At 36.3% G+C, this 12,779-nt stretch overlaps 1 long non-coding RNA gene across 2 annotated transcripts in view; it reads left to right on the top strand.

The window, feature by feature from the left end:
• LOC116662017 overlaps positions 1-8,601 on the top strand; it is an 88,436-nt gene extending 79,835 nt beyond the window's left edge. For both annotated transcript variants that reach the window (XR_004317991.1, XR_004317992.1), the window contains one exon: positions 6,397-8,601. This is a non-coding gene — a long non-coding RNA (uncharacterized LOC116662017). The remainder of the gene's footprint in view (positions 1-6,396) is intronic.
• The last annotated feature ends 4,178 nt before the right edge of the window (positions 8,602-12,779 follow it).

Below are 12,779 nucleotides of genomic sequence, written 5' to 3' on the forward strand. Positions count from 1 at the left end.
GGGATCCAGTGACCCCAGGGCTGGTGCCTACCCACTGGTGGGTGAAGCTAGGTCCTGAGCCTAGGGCCAGTCCACTGGTGGGCAGAGCCAGATCCTTGGGTCTGGCTGCATGGCCCAGGAGTTCCAGAGCTGGTGTCAGACCACTGGTGGGTGGAACCAGTTCTTGACACAGCTGATTGCAGAGTCCAGCATGTCCTGACACTTGTGTTGGCCTGCTAGTGGGCAGGGCCAGGGCCCAGCCAGTCCCAGGCCTGCTGTTGGGTGGGCTGGGTCCACAGGCTATAGAGCTGTGTTTGTCATGTGACTGGTGTCCACCTGCAAGAGAGGGAGTCTAGAGCAAGCTCACTGGCAAGTAGGCCAGGAATTCTGGGCCTGGTGCCTTCCCACTGGTGGATAAAGCTGGTTTCTGGGGTCTCTGGCTGCAGGGCCCTGGGGGTCCTGTGTGTAGTGCCTGTGCACTAGTGTGTAACGCTAGGTTCTGGGCCCTCTGGTGGGCAGGGCTATGTCCATGGGCAGCTTTGGGCTCAAAGGATTGTAAGGCAGCCTGTCAACTGGTAGGTGGGGCTGTGTCCCAACGCAGTAAGTTTCTTGGCATGAGGCATCCCAGTACTGGTGCCTACAGGCTTTTGGGTTGGAGCAGGACTACGTCCTGAGGTTCATAAACTAGAGGGAGGATTCCAAAATAGAACCTGCCAGCAACAGTCTCTACATGTTAGAATGAGCTCCCACAGATGGCTGCCACCAGTGTCTATGTCCCCAGTGTGAGCTGCAGTTGCCTCCTGCCTCTCTGGGAGACTCTCCAGATCAACAGGTAGGTCTGACTCAGGCAGGCTCCTTTCAAATTACTGCTTCTGCCCTGGATCCTGGAGCATGTGAGATTTTGTGTGCATCCTTTAAGAGTGGAGTCTATTTCCCCCAGCCTTCTGGGACTCCCAAAAGTAAGTCAAAAAGTAAGTAAGGCCTTCAAAGTCAAATGTTCTGGTGACTTGTCTTCCCAGTGCAGAATCCCCAGTCTGGAGAGCCCATTGTGGGGTTCAGACCCCTCACTCCTTTGGGAGAACCTCTGCAATTATGATTATGCCCCCATCTATGGGTCCCCACCCAAAGGTATGGGGCTTGACTATATTGCAACTCCACCCATCCTACCCGTATCATCTCATTATGGCTCCTCCTTTATTTCTTTTAGTTGTAGAAGGTCTTTTCTGGAATGGCTTTTTCATTGATGGATATTACATAAATAGTTGTAATTCTGGTGTGCCTATGAGAGGTGAGGTGTGTCTTTCTACCATCTTGGCTGATCTCCTGTGAATGTATTTTTTTAGTAATGATTAATATTTACAATCAATAGACTTTGAGTAAAGCCAAATTACCCTGGATAATGTGGATAGGCCTCATTCAATCAGTTGAAGATCTTAAGAGCAAAACTGAGGTTTCCCAAAGAAGAAGCCATTCTGCCTTAGATTGCAACATAGAAGAAACCTTGCCTGAATTTCCTCCCTGCTGGCATGTAGATTTCAGACTCAAGACTGCAACATTAACTGTTACCTGAATTTCCAGTTTCCTGCTTGCCCTACACATTTCAGACTTGCCAGGACCCACAGTAGTATGAGTCAAATTAAGTTCCCCCTCTATTTGCCTAGAGAACCCTGACTAATACAGGCTGCTTCACTTATCATGGTCCTAGGTACCAAATCTCAAGTGTGTTGTTTTGCTTCACTCTTTAGTTCTGGCATATCGCTCACCTGGATTTTTAATCAAGTCTCATTCCTTTATCTTGTTCTACACTAGAGTTGGATTCTTGACTTCCCCAAAGATAATTAGTGTTAAAGGGTAATTTCAAAAATATAAAATCATGATTTATACAAATATAAAATAAACACACATCAAAGGTTTTATTTAACTCACATTAATGATTGAAAAAGTAAGATACTGGTTCAAAGGAGAATCCAAATAATCAGCACATGTATAGGTAATCAAATGGATTTCCTGAAAGATGCAAAACTGAGCAGTACTTACAGGGAAATAAAATGTGCTGTGTGGAATCATCTTTTTTTCAATCAGTTGCATCCCCAACCAGAAAAAAAACTCATTTGCATCTCTCTAGATAAAAAAATAGTTTGCATTATTATCAGTTTTCTACAATGTACAGGATTATAACATAGCCCAAAGAGATTGCAAAGCATAGATCTTAATAGAATAGGATAATCCCTGGAGGTCTGCTAGACAACATCTAGCATTCCATTGAAAGGACACCTAGTAATCTTTTGCCTATTTTTTTAAAGTGTTTCACAATTTTTACAGAACATCCTGTTGATCAAGCAATATTAAGTTTGTTAAACTTACTGCAGTATAAGAGAAAACTTCCTTGACTGTTTCAAAATGGAGAAATTAAGGAAGGGTGTTTATAGGGTCATTAGGGGTTTAGAGCCTGGAATGGATGATTTTAAGGTGATTTTCAAAACAAGAATCTGCTACAGGTTGGGCAGAGTTTATGATGGAATGGCTTGGGATTGGTGAGCACAGCAAGGATGAGAATCTTGAAGTGAATCTTGACAATCTGACTATTTTAGTTGGCTTATCTTCTAAGAGCAAGTATTTCCTGCAGTGAATAGCTAAATTTTTATGCCTAGTCCTAGTTTAAGGACCGGAAAGCATTCCTGGTGTCAGTATTACTTAACAGAGGGACAGGAAAAATACGCCAGAGATAGGAAATTACATTGGTTTCAGTTCTCACGAGTATCGGATACCCAATTATGTGTATACATCCTTGCTTTATTTGCCTATTTTCAAGCAAAAATGCCTGCTCTGGCTTTTAATACTTGAACACACTCCATTCTAAAATGGTTTCTTGCTCTGTGTTGGGATACACTCAGAACCCCATAGTTGGTATAAGGATTATTTTAAGCTGAAGACATTTGAGATTCAACAGATACAGAAAGGAGGCATCTCAGTATTTCCCGTATCTGACTAAAAGCAGAAACTTCTGAGAAATGAAGACTGCCATAAATTCCCTCTTGGAGGGAGGCTTCTACTCCCAGGAGAGAGCGACCAAGAGTAAACCTACCATAAATCTCTCTGGGCGAGTTTCATGACCACAAAGAGGACAGAAAGACCACTCACAGCTGCATAAACAAAATTATCACAAACTTTCTTATCTCTTATTTGTTCTTCTAAAACTCATTTATCTTTCCTAAAGAAACCTATTTGTTCTTCCCATAGAAGCCCTTTCCCCTCTTCCTTTCCCCTACTAAGTTAGGTATATAAGCCCCAAATTCTAACTACCCTTTGAGTGCATCAATAAGCACTCCCTCATCTATGCACTTTGCACATGTAAATAAACTCTGGTTTTTTTCCTCTTGCTAATCTGTCTTTTGTCAGTTTAATTCACATGTCCTCAGACAGTAAGCTCAAGAGGGTAGAGCAAAAGTTTTTCCTTCCCTACACCTGCAAACTGCAACGTGCTGTTACCTATATTGTATGAACCTACCTTTCTCTTAAAATTCTAAGAAACTTTTTTGAGTAAATGTGTGCTTTGTGAATTCTTACTCCTGCAAAGAAAGAAATTAAAATTAAACGAGTTTGAACTTTTTCATTTACCCTATCTCATACTTGTAGTTATATCTACAGGTAAACCTGTCTACAAATTTTCTTAGGCAATTAAATTTGCAATTGCTTCTCAGTTCTGTGGTGCTCTAGAAAACAAATCTATCTTAGCTGCACTTTTAGGCTAAATTCTCTAAAACATCACCTGAGGAATTTGTATAAAGTGCAAATTCCTGTGTCCCTCCTCCCTTCTCCATATATTCTGATTCACTAAGCAGGAGTCCAGGGGTTAGAATAAGCCCCCACAGGTATGAAATTTAAGCATGCTACACTTTAGAAAGGCTACCCTAAAAAATACCAAAAATAACTAGACCAAATCTAGACATTTGGAAAAAAAAGTCATCTTTTTTTTAAAATCTCATTTGATGCTCTTTTGAAATATTGGGGAAATTTATAATATGGTTGTAACCTTGGAATAAAATTTTTTCAGATCAGCATTTGCTATATTCACATTAACATCTTTTTGAAATACTAAAGTGGCTATAGCTAATCCTGGTTTGGAATACATACCTGTTTAATTTTATATTCACGACATAAAAGCATCTTGCCTATAGACCTGCTGAAACGGGAAACCAAGTTTATCACTTTATGTCAAGGTGCTAAAGAAAAGGTGTTTTTTTTGTAATGCCAATGAAAGAAAATATACATTTTTTTTTGTCATGTAAAAGTTGGTGTACATATATTTTACTAACTCTTTCTGACAATAATGCCCCTTCCTTCTTCTTTGCTTGGTAATTCTTTCAAAAGTCACCTCCTGCTACCTTCTTCTTTGACTTTCATTCCCTTTCTTTGTTTCATCATAATCACTTCTTTATTTGTACTTTTTCATAGTACTCTGTGTTTGCATTATATATTTTATATTGTAATTAATTTGTTATATGTCTGCCTTCCCTGCTAGACTGTAAACCTCTCCAGGGCAGAAATCATGGTATAATTATTTTTGTGACCTCAGTCCCTAACTTATTATTCCATTCAGGAGACATTTCATGATTTGATATCTCTATACATAAGCATCTCTACGGAACGCCAAACCAGCTTTGTGAATATAACCCTGGACTTCATCAGGCACCTTCCCTTAACAATGATAAGCTAAAGATCTTTGCATCCTAATAATTTCTGTTGATGACTGGATATGTGACTGTTTCATTGCTAGACTTCTTTGAAAATTGGTAAATTCTAAAAGACAATTAAGTTCCTGTTTTCAGATTGTAAGTTACTAATGAAGAAAATAAACAAAACAAAAAGCACCATATAACAACTACCTAAAATAAAGGGATGATTGAGTGAATCATTTGTTTTCTTCTTGCTAATAAGAAGGTGTTCAACAATATGGTGTTTCTGTCAGCTTAAATTTTCTAAAGGCTGCTTTGTCTGATTCTGCTGGCTAATGTTAGTGTTCATAAATTAGGCAGTGCTATTGTTGCTAGGGAACATAGTTACCTTCTGTTACTCCAATCAATTTTAGAAAAATAACCCATCCAGTATTAAATTTTACTTGTGAATCCATGTTCTACACATTTCAAGCTGAATAAAATCATAATAAATACTATGTAAAACATTATGATTGTGACTAGTATATTTCAGGATGTGTGAGTCTGCATTACTCGGTCGTCACTCCAATTTACTGCTACATTATGTTATGGGAGAGGTCAACCAGGAAATGGGCCAGGGCTTTTTAAAAATCCAGTGTTCAGCCAATTCTATTAGTTCCAAGTGCTTTGCTCTTTTCCTCTGTGAGGATATATCAGCTTAGCATAATAAGTCCAGTTTTCAAAAAGCTGCATTTGATTTATTTCTTTTGGAAATTCAGCTTTCAGCCTGAAAAAAAAAATAAGGTGCTTATATTTAAATACCCTACACCAAACTGGCAGGTAGAATTATGGAATCAGAAAAGACTTCTCTTGGAGCCTGATTACTGAAGCACATTTTAAATAATAAACTGTGAAGGAGAATTAACATTTTCTTCCCATTATCTTGATGTCAAGAAGTAAGGGTACAGAATCTTAGGGGACCAAATACTCTGATTTCTTGAAAGCCTGCCTTAGAGGCTTTAATGCAGTCATTACTTCACAAGTGTGACTTCAAGTGTATATGATTCAAGAATTTAAAAAAGGAGTAGGCAGTTTTAAAATGTATCAATCAAGGAAGTAGCAAAATACTTGTCATTAAAGAGATAATCAGCATTGCAAAAACTGGCTTATGACATGCACAGAAATCCTATGCTATGGCCAAATAATATCATTGCCCAAACTGAACCCACTAGCATTTTTTTTTAATTCTCTGAAATTTAAAAGATAGTATTAAAGGATAATTTTACATGACTTTCATTCAAATGTAAAATGAACATGTGTTGAAGATTTTATTTAACTAATAAAAGAGAGCCAGAAAGATGTTATTGATTCAAAGGCAAATTTGAAGGATAGAAATAGCTTATGAAATGGATTTACAAATAGCTTTAAAACTGGCTTTTTCCACAAGGAGAGGGAAATCAATTGTCTCTCCTCTGGACAGAATTCACTTGCGTATGGAAAAATCATTTGCAGTGTTTTCAGTTATCTACAACTTAGAACTGTAAAATAATTCAAAGACAATAAAAAGTAGAGATGATGCTGATGGGTAAACTCAATAGGATACCCACCAATATTTTTTTTCCTGACAATAGAATCTGTATATGCAAGAAATGGTTACTTTCATTAAGGTGATTTAAGTTTTCCCTTCTTCAAACATAGTCTTATAGATTGCTATTGTAATTCATAATTTTATTGTTAATTTGTGTGTGTGGTTAATTTACAGAACATGCTCCAGTTCTTCCTGTGAGTGAATTGAAGACTAACTAGGAGAGCTTCTTATAATCCTTTAAAGAAGAACATTTTTGTGGTAGGTGGAATTCTAAGATGGCCCCTAAGATTCCCACCCTTTGGTGTGCACACCCTGTACAATAACTTCCCCTTGATTGTGGGCGGGCTCTGTGAATATGATGGCAAAGGGATTTTGCAGATTTTGCTTCTGAGTTAATCAAAATAAAAATTATCCTGAGTAGACCTGACCTAATCAGGTTAGCCGTTAAAGGAGGTAAGAAGCAACTGTTGACCTTGAAGACAGTAGTATATCTAAGTTGAAAGTGTTTTCCTTAAAATGTATATGGTCCTTACAATAGAATATTATTAGGCAATAAAAAGGAATGTGGTACTGATACGTGTTACAACACAGATGAACCTTGAAAACGGCATACTAAGTGAAAGAAGCCAGCCACAGAAAGCCATGTGTATAATTTCACTTAGTCATTTATATGTAATATCCAGATAGGCAAATCCCTAGAAATAGAAAGTAGGTTAGTGTTTGTCAGACACTGGGGAGAGGTAAATGAGGAGTGACTGCTAATGGATACAGGGTTTCTTCTGGGGGTGATGAAAATGTTCTCAAATTAGATTATGGTGATGGATAGTTGCACAGCTCTGTGAATATATTAAAGAACACTGAATTATATAATTTAAATGGGTGAGTTTTATGATATATATATATATATAAAATATCTCAATACAGCTGTTAAGAATGTATAGAGGTAGGCAGGAATTTGATTCTGTCTAATTAAATATAGTGAAATATAATTCTCCTGAAGGACAATTTTTAGAAAAGTTATAAATATTGATTCAAACATTAACCAAATTTTTAAAGAGCTTTTTGTTTGTTTCTCATATTTGTTTATTTAAATTTTTACATGAAAAAAATATGATTACTGGTGAATTCCATCAAACATTTAAGGAAGAAATAATATGAATTCTACAAAAACTCTCCCAAAAAATGGAGGGGAGGTACTTCTTTCCAATTCATTCTGTGAGGCCAGCATTACTCTGATACCCAAACCAGACAAAGACATTAGAAAAAATGAAACTACTGACCAATATCCCTCATGAGCCTAGAAGCACAGTCTTAAACAAAACTTCAGCAAATTGAATACAACAATATATAAAAAGGATAACATATCACAACAAAGTTGGGCTTATCCCAGGAATACAAAGTTGATTTAACAGTCAATAGAAATCAATGTAACACCTCATACTAACAATTTAATACACACACAAACATACATGATCTCAATAGATCCAGAAAAGTCATTTGACACAATTCAACATCCATTCCTTATTTTTTAAAACTCTCAGCAAAACGGGAATCAAAGGAAGCTTTCTCACCCAGATGAAGAACAACTATGAAAAACATAGGTAGTATCATATTTAATGGTGAAAAACTGAATGATTTCCCCCTAAAGTCAAGTATTAGACAAGAGTGTTCATTCTTACCACTTCTTTTTGACATCATACTAGAGGTTCTGGCCAGTGCAGTCACGCAGAAGTGAAGGAAGGAAGGAAGGGAGAGAGTGAGAGAAGGAAGGAAGGAAGGAAGGAAGGAAGGAAGGAAGGAAGGAAGGAAAGAAGGAAGGAAGAAAAGGCATCTGTACAGGAAAGAAAAAAGTCAAACTGTCTTTATTCATAGACAACATGAAGTCTATGTAGAAGATCTGATAGAATCCACAAAAAAACTGTGAGTTTATCAGGTTGCAGGCTATAAGATCAATATACAAGGAGCAATTTTATTTTTATATGTTAGCAATGAACAATCAAGAATTTAAATTTAAAGATCAATGCCGTTTGTGATAGCACTTAGGGATCAAAAGCACTTAAGGATAGTACTTAGGCATAAATAGGAATAAAGCTGACAGAATATGTGCAAGACCGAAAACTACAAAACATGGCTGAGATAATTGAAGACCTTTAACTAATACACCCTGTGCCTGGGTTAGAAGGCTCAATATTTTAAAGAGGTCAATTCTCCCAGAATCTATAGATTGGTTCAATGCAATCTTAATTAAAATCCCAGTTGCTTTTCTGAAGAACTTGACAGGTTGATTCTAAAATGCATATAAAAATGCAAAAGACCTAGAATAGCCAAAACAACTCTGAAAAAGAACAAAGTTGGTGACTAATGCTATCTGATTTCAAGTCTTATTATAAAGCTACAGTAATTAAGACAATGTGGTATTGGCATCAAGATAAACAGATCAGTGGAACAGAATAGAGTCCAAAAATAAACCCACATATATGAACAACTGATTTTTGACAAAAGTGCAAAGGCAATTCAGTGGAGAAAGGATTTTTTTTAAATAAATGATGCTGAAACAAGTGGTTATCCATATGCAAAAAATCCCCAAACCCAAAACTTCAATCTAAACCTCACACCATACACAAAATTGAACTCAAAATGGATCATAGACCTAAATGTAAACCTAAAGCTATAAAGCTTTTGAAAGAAACATATGAGAAAATCTCTATGACCTTTGGTTAGGGAATAGTCTCTTAGATACAACACCATAAGCACAACTCAGAAAAAAATAAAAGACTTCATGGAAAATAAAAACTTTTGCTCTTCAAAAGAGACTGTTAAGAGACTAAAAAGACAAGCTACTGGGAGAAAATATTTGCAAAGCATATTTCCCATAAGAGACTTACATCCAAGATATATAAAGAACACTCAAAACTTAATAATAAACAAACAATCCAATTGAAAAAAAAAGCAAGAGATTTGAGCAGACATTTCACCAAAGAAGACACATGGTTCACAAATAACCACATGAAAAGATGGTCAACGTCAGTAGTCATTAAGGGTTTTATTGCAAATTAAAACCACAATGAAATACCACTATGTACCTATTAATGTGATATGTATTGGCAAGGATGTGAAAGAACTGGAATTCTCATAACCCTGATGATGGAAATTTAAAATGATACAGCCGCAAATGAGTTTGGCACTTTCTTAAAAAGTTAAATGCACAGATGCCATATGATCCAGATATTCCATCTCTCGGTATTTACCCAAGATAAAAGAAAGTGTGTGTTCTTACAAAAATTTGTACATGAATGATTATAGCAGCTTTATGTGTAGTAGCCAAAAAGTGGAAACAACTCAGATATCCATCAACAGGTGAATGGACAAATTTGTATATATTCGTACCATGGAATACTACTCGTTAATAAAAAGAAACGAACTGTTGCTGTAACAAAATGAATGAATCTCAAAAGAATTTTGCTGAGTAAAAGAAGCCAACCCAAGAAAAGCTATCATGATTCCATTTATACAAATCTTAAGAAAATACAAACTGATCTGTATTGACAGAAAGCAGGTCAGTACTTGCTTGAGGAAGGGGAGAGTAAAGAGGGGTAGGAGAGAGGGATTACCATGGGGCAAGAGAACATTTGCCGGGTGATGGATATGTTCACCATCCTGATTGAGGGGATGGTTTCACATGTGTATATGTATGTCAACATTTAACAAATTGTATGCTTTAAAGATGTACAGTTTATATCATTTTCTTCAATAAAGCTGTTTCAAAAAACCTCACTGAGTGAAAAGTGTAATTATCTTCACCATCCTTATTGGCATCTGCTGTAATAAAAATCTTATTTTACAATGGTCTGTTGATCACAAGGCAAAGTGATTTTTTTTTCTTCTTCCTTGGAATAGCTGAACATATAGGAGAATCAATAAATTAGGAAACTTTAAACATAGAGCCACAGGCCTTAAAGAATTTTAACCTGGAATATTCCTTGTGTTAATGATGATATTAATGTAGTTAAATTGAGCAAAACATTCCTAATCCTGAAAGCTTAAAATTAGGGTTCTTATCAAAATACACATACATGATGTCAGTGCAAATCCCCCAACCATTTATGAAGTTATTTTGACATATACCAATCTATTTTTCCATTCAGACATTTTAAGTAAGCCCTTTTAGTGTGGGGAGGGTTGTAACTTTTTCTATGAGGTGAATGGAAGCTATTCCATGGCTACATTTCCTACTAGCAAAGAAAAGAATTTTGACGGCAAATGGATAATTCAAGAAAATACGTTTCATTTGGTAAATGAATATCAGATTAGTAGGGTTTAATATGGATGTTTATCTTTGACTTTATTCCTCTTTGATTCTAACATTCTCAATATAAAGTTTAGCATTTTAGTCGTGATTCTACTTCAGGCTAATTATCTAGGTTGCAGAGTTCATGATTGATTGTCCTATTCAATTACTGTATTGTGCTAGTAGTGAGTATATTGCAGAAGTAACCAATCACACAGCTCTTATGTATTCAACAGCTTACAAAGGGGGGCTTCCTAATTTTTTAGGCAGGGAATACTTAAGAGCAATTTTTCTCTGGAAGCCCTGAAATATGGTGCTTTGGAGAGGTGGGAATAAGTGATCTCAAATTTAGACTTATGTTTTCCTGTATATTTAAGGGTTACATGAATAAATTACATATATTTAAAATCCAGGAAATATGGGGTTAGAAAACAGTCAGTGTGAGTACATACTTAGGAATTGATAGTGCTTTTTAAATTTTTATTTTTCCTTCCAGTTTCATTGAGATCTAATGGACATACAGCACTATATAAGTTTAAGGTGTACAGCATAATGATTTGATTCACATACATCATGAAATGATCACCACAATAAGTGTAGTGAACATCCATCATCTCATAGATACAACATTAAAAAAATAGAAAGAATATATTTTTTTCTTGTGATTAGAACTCAGGATTTACTCTCTTAACAACTTTTATATATAACATACAGCAGTATTAATTATATTTATCATGTTATACATTATATCCCTAGTATTTATTTATCTTATATCTAGAAGATTTTACCTCTTGACTACCTTCAGCCAATTCCCCCTCCTTCTACCCCTAACCCCTCTCCTCTGATAACCACAAATCTCATCTCTTTTTCTATGAGTTTGTTTGTTTATTTGTGAAGTATAATTGACCTACAATTCGTGTTATACAACATAGTGATTTGATATTTCTATACATTTCAAAATGATCACCACATTAAGTCTAGTTACCATTGTGATGTATTTTTTGTACCAGAATATATTCACTGAAAAGTTTGTTCTCAAAAACCAGAAAACTTGGGCCAAGACAGAAGGAAAGGATTCCTTGCATATTTCCCCAGTTACACTTTGTATCCTTTAAGCATAAAATTTATGGGAAAATCTTTTACTTTGTTCTGAAATATAAACATCAAGTTTATGTTGTTATCATAGCACCGATAAATCAAGCAAATTCCTATTTTTATCTGCAGTCTAACTCAGGCAAAATCAAGGTTTTCTCTTCATTCAGATTTTTGAGAAAAATTTGGCTGCACAAACCTGTGCAGATTGTTGTGGGCTGAAGAGTAACATAGATGGTCTTTTCTACAGACTTGATGTTGAAGTAAAGGAGAAAGAGAAAGCAGGAACCTTGATAGGAAGGTAGAGGTGAAGGATTTGGGATAGAAAGAAAGCAGACAATGGAGAGGAGACTGAAAATAGATTGAACAACAGCAGTGGAGCCAGGTCCTGAAAAATCCAAGAAATGGAATCAAACTTGTAAGAGGCTTACTTTGAAAAGAAGTAAAAACAGCCCTTCCTCTGAAACAGGAGGGAAAGAAAAGTTCAGCTATGACAGATACTGTAGATGGCTCATTCAACACCCACCCTTACACACTTCCCACTGAAATCTTTCTCATCCTTGGAGCGAAGGTTCTGCATGTAATGAGACCTGGAAGAAGGAAGTGAGCAATGTGTGACATTAGCCACATGTAGCGAGACTGGATTATTGACAAATACACTGGCAAAGGAATTTCATTCTTCTGGAGTCGGCCATGGAGGCAGCTGCCTGGATGAAGCAGCATGCTTCTGGGGCCTGTGTCAATAGCAACTCCCTTAAGCCAGTTCTGTAGTTAGGTTTAGGGAGTTGTTTCTAGAAATGTAGTACACATTTTGTTCCTTCAGGTCTCCCAATGATTCTCAGGATTATCTAATAGCCTTTAATAAATTCAGCTGAGTTTAATTATTAAACTGTCTAGAATGAAATCTTTGATCTATTTCTAAGAATCCTTACCTATACAGTAATTGGGATCAGAATGGTGCTGCAAGCGACAGTATCTAAAATGTGTTATTGGCTGAATGGAGACAATGGAGAAATAAATATTAAAGATGCAACTGTATCAGTCTGGAAAGCTTGTGACTGTGGTCAAACTTGCCTGCTTTTCCTCAGGGTATAAACCAAGTGTCAACCAAGGCTGTAGGATTAAGAAAAGTGGTAGGAAATTTCAGAAGTTGCCTTCTTGTAGTTTTTACAAAAGC

This window comes from Camelus ferus, chromosome X, assembly GCF_009834535.1.
Source record: "Camelus ferus isolate YT-003-E chromosome X, BCGSAC_Cfer_1.0, whole genome shotgun sequence".
Classification (NCBI taxonomy): domain Eukaryota; kingdom Metazoa; phylum Chordata; class Mammalia; order Artiodactyla; family Camelidae; genus Camelus; species Camelus ferus.